This window comes from Poecilia latipinna, unplaced genomic scaffold, assembly GCF_001443285.1.
Source record: "Poecilia latipinna isolate Pla-1442-1.1 unplaced genomic scaffold, P_latipinna-1.0 Scaffold3107, whole genome shotgun sequence".
Classification (NCBI taxonomy): Eukaryota; Metazoa; Chordata; class Actinopteri; order Cyprinodontiformes; family Poeciliidae; genus Poecilia; species Poecilia latipinna.
The window spans coordinates 1-4699 of record NW_015115723.1 but is presented as its reverse complement, the minus strand read 5'-3'; the positions used below and the strand labels follow the sequence as shown (position 1 = coordinate 4699).

General features: G+C 37.9%; 1 long non-coding RNA gene across 1 annotated transcript; it reads right to left on the bottom strand.

Annotated features, from left to right (window-relative positions):
• Window positions 1-1365: 1365 nt before the first annotated feature.
• On the bottom strand, window positions 1366-4548 carry LOC106940145 (uncharacterized). The gene is made up of 4 exons (XR_001423016.1): window positions 4167-4548; window positions 3944-4055; window positions 2002-2081; window positions 1366-1683 (listed from the first exon to the last, which is right to left on the bottom strand). It is a non-coding gene; the product is annotated as an uncharacterized LOC106940145 (long non-coding RNA).
• Window positions 4549-4699: the final 151 nt, after the last annotated feature.

Below are 4699 nucleotides of genomic sequence, written 5' to 3'. Positions count from 1 at the left end.
GACCCAGCAGCACTTAGATAGAGATGTTAGATGTATTTATTTTTATAGACGTACCCAACGGGATGTAACATTTCAATGCGGCATACGATGTGCTGTGTCGACAGAAATATACGGTAGTTTGATGTTTTAAGGTACTTTATATCTTACTCATACATACCCAAAACACTATGTAGCAAATGTTCAGTATAAACACAATAAAAAGCATGATACTTTTTACTTTTTCTTTAAAAAAAGTAGTTCATAGTCAAACATTAAATGAATTTATCGGAATTGGAATTGATCGGACAAAACATTATGATTTAAAACTGTATAACCAGCTCAAGACAAGCATAGACTGGCTCTCTAAAGCTGCTTTGATAGAGAAAATGTGGTGTAACCCATTACATTCAGATGTCACCAACTTAGTCTAGTTAACTTAATCTCAGATTCAGGTTAAATACTCAGGGTTTCTGCAGGTTTCAGCAAGTCAAATGTAAGACTTTTAAGATATTTAGGGGATGGTTGGGGAAACTCGCTACATTTCAATCATAGGAAAAACTGAAACTCCTGGGGTCTGTGTGGCTCTTCGCAGCTTGTCACTCAGCACACGGCTCTCTACAGCCTTAGCAACCGTAGTGCCAAACTTAAAAGCTTTTTTACACTTCACCTCGTGTTGATTGGCTAAAGAAGAGACCCAGTGGTGAATACGAGTTACCAACTCATATTCACCATTTTGCTAAAGTCAAAAAAGTTAGCTAGCGAGGGTATATTAGCAGCTAACTAGCCATGGCCTCAACAGACAGTCCCACAATAAAAGAAACTACATGAACTACTTCTGCCACAAAAAACTTTAAGACCTGCAATTAATGCATTTAAGGCCAACTTACATTAAAAAAAACGAATTTAAGACATTTTAAGGTCTTCATGTCAGACACACAAAATTAAGATTTTTTTAAGGATGCGCGTACACATTGATCCAGTTATTTTCTTAAGACCTCAGATGTTCATTGTAAACTACACAGTATCATGAAGACCAAACAATGCAGCAGGCTGGACGTTTACAGAAGGTTTAGCTCATAAAACAATATTCTACGTTGTGGACGTCTTTCTGTTTGTAAAGTAAAAAGTATTGGACAAATTCAAACCTAAAACATCACAGAAGCAGCTTTAGCAGTGACAGCTGTAGAGTTCTTGTTTGCAAAATAGCTCAAACGCAGCCATTTTGTGCTCATTCTAACACAAGTATAGACTTTGATCTCAACCATTCTGTTCCAGATGACCTCTCAACCTTATTCTTCATCTGTCTTGGTCTTCACATAAAACCTCATTAAGATACTTTTCAGTAAAATTAAACGGTTGCAACAACGTGACAAAATGTGAAACAGCTGAAGTGGGATTGATACTTTTGTACTTCACTTTAAGCACTCATTGAATTGTGCGTGTTGATGTAGAATATCCCCACAGAAGAATGTGGAGGCCAAATCAACATCTTGACCATGTGTTACCGGAGCGACGTGGCAGGGCTGATTATCCTGCTGGAGAAGGCCACAGTCAGGGAATAATGGGGCTGCGCTCTGTTAGCAACGCCATTTAGCTGGAACAACTCAAAGTAACATCCACATGACTGTCAGGACTCAAGGTTTCCAAGGAAAACATGACCCAAAGTATTTCACTGCCTCCGCCAGCTTTCTGTCTTCTCTGAAGCTACAGAGAGAGAGAGAGAGAGAAAGAAAAAGAGAATAAGTAAAAGAAAAGGGGAAAGAAAAAGAGACCTAAAAGTTGGACTCTTTCTACAAACATTTCCTGTTTAGTTTCTGATCGTCTAAACAAATGACCACTCTTCTAAATCTGACCTACGCATTGTGCTACATTGCTCAATGAGGGTGATCGTGTATTTTCCAGCATAACGTGTCATTGATTGTACAGCACAATCAAGTAACCATGTTACCTTCCATTGTTATGAAAATGCTGTATATGTCAAATATGACTTAAAAAAATCTTGGTTTTGCATCATTGCTCTACCTGAAATTGGCCTCTGTCTCTTTAAGAAGCTCCTCCTGTTTTGGACACGCCCCCTTCATGCTTTTCTTAGTACTGTAGAACTGAGAAGCACAGACACATTCAACAAATTAGAAAGTTATTGATATATCAATTTATTTCAGGAACTTTATCAAAAAGTGAAACACATAATTAGTAATAACACAAAAGTAGATGTTTTATAGCTTTTATTTCTGTTATTTATGATGATTTTCTACTTAGAGTTAATGAAAACATGACATTTAATTTTAGACTATTACATCAGACTAATAATAAAAAAAACTATCCTTAAAAACAGAAGTGTGCATAAAGTATGTTTAATACCTGTTTTACCTGTTTAATGGTTATTTTTAAAAGGCACCTTTATGCTGCTGCCGCTAGTCTGGAGGAGCTGAATGGTTGCCAAGGGAGATTAAAGGATTTCTCAAACATGCATGAAATAATCAAAGCAACACTCCAGGTATGATTTTAATGAAGGAATAACATGATAACACGACGTAAAGCTTTGAAAAGGTTGATCTAGAATGACTGAAGTCTTGCCTCTAATCATGTTTTGACTTCTTTCCGAATACAAAAAGATGTGGGGAAGTTTTTGAAAGGTCCATGACCCTCAGGATCAAATTCCTGTCTGGAAGGGACACATCCCTGCAAATCGTGATGATTTAAATACAGGCTGTGAATCCTGACCTGAACTCCCGAGTTCATGGGGAAATGGATTTAAACCCGAATCCGCCGACCAAAGAGGGTCCTGTTCAGACTTCATGTTAGAACAAATTAGCTGCTGGTATGTTGTTTTTCTCCATAACATCCAATGACTGTCTGTTAGAGCGAGACAGACCGCGGTCAGTGGGGGATGTATGTCTAATTGAAACGGGAAATAAGGGAAAGTCACTGACCAGGTCAGCTGCAGGCAACCATCGGAAAGCAAGTGGTACAGTAGAGCTGGACCACTCTTTTGCTCTTTCTGGGGGTTTTTTTGTTTCAGAGAAGCAAAACGTCAAATCATCCTGCGAATCATTTTTGAGAGAGGTTTTTCAGAGGTTATGGCTGACAACATGTTTTCGAAAAGTGGATAAGTTTAAATTTACTGTGTGTTTTCTCAAATATACAGAATCAAAGATACAAGTACAGATTCAATGCAAGTTCAACGGCTGCTTATGGATCCAAATATTGTTTTTAGTTGGCTACACCTATGAGGTTAAAATCAGCAGCCATAATAACTGTAAGTTGAAAGCTGAGGATAATGATAGTAGGTAATTTACATACATAAAGTAGCTTACAGGAATGATAAATCATCTGGTGTTGACATGATAGTATGGGGGGACCCAAATGAAAATCTGCGCTGGGCCTCAAAAAAGCTTGGGCCGGCCTTGTGTCCACTCCAAAAACATCTGAAAAAGAAAAAAAAAGTCCCATAGTAAGTTTGTAGAGAAATATATTTTTCTTCTTCACCCATTTTTGAATGATTAACCACTCTTAAAAAGAAGAGAAAAAAATTATATCTCATTAAAATTGGTTTAAATGGTTGATTTTGTACCTTTGTAACATAGTTCTCAATCTTAAAAAAGGTCGATAGCAGAACCGTTCCATTACATTTTAATGTTTTGGGAATTATTGTCCTGCTAGAACATGTGATTGTCTACAAGTTTAAACAAACTAGCTGTTGCTCTGAGATGAAGCTGAATAATTTGAATGCAGCTCTCTGTCTCTGTAATCTTACCCACTTCAGGCTGTTTAGCAGTAACTGAGTTTCCATTACAAATGTGCGCAAAATTTTGTTGATATTTCACAAATGTTGAAAAACACACGTGGATTTTTGACAATAAGTTAATGTTTTTTGTTGTCTGATTCAAAAGCCTCCAGAATATGATTTCAAAGTCAGCAGCATGTTTGCTCAGCTGGTTTCCCAGTTTTGTGGTTAACTTACCATCCAGAACCACTTGCTGCATTCTTGTTGGTTACGCAGGAGGCTCCACTTCTGCTTTTCACTTAAGTAACTCATTATTCTAAGAGATGACTGATTTCTGAGACATACAGAACTGAGAAAACATAAAAAAAAAAAGATTTTCAAAGGCTGACACTGTTGATAATAATAATAATGATGAAGGTGATGGAACTGGCTAAAATACTGAAACATGTGAGGTACTTACTGTACGGCACGGCCTCTGTGGCTCCACAGGTTAATCTAATTTTCACAAATGCATTACAAATGTTGCTAATTAAAGGCGCAGTACACGCTGTTTGTCTTGTGGGTGAGTTCACGCATGCAGCAGATGTGCTTTCACCAGCACGCATGCAGTTCTGTCGTGGCGACTGCATGAATCGGTGGGGTGGTGCAATGAACACTTACATGACCCGAGAGCCTCCCATGACCACCGCTAACCATCTGTTGTCTGTTGCTGTGGCAACCATAAACAAACGAAATCATGAAATGTGAAATTTCTTGCTGGTTAGAGAGTTTGTTATGGTCCTTTTCCTACACATTCCAACGATTTCACTGATAAGGACTATAGAACGGCGGCTCCCCCCACAATTATTTGATTGTATATTTTTGGATAACAATTGAACCAGCCTTAATGTGACATTAGTTGGGGATTAGCGCTTTATAAATAAACAGAACTGAACTGAATGAATTTTAAATTTTCACCTACCTTTCCGGGCTGCACAGTGGCAAGAAGGTTCT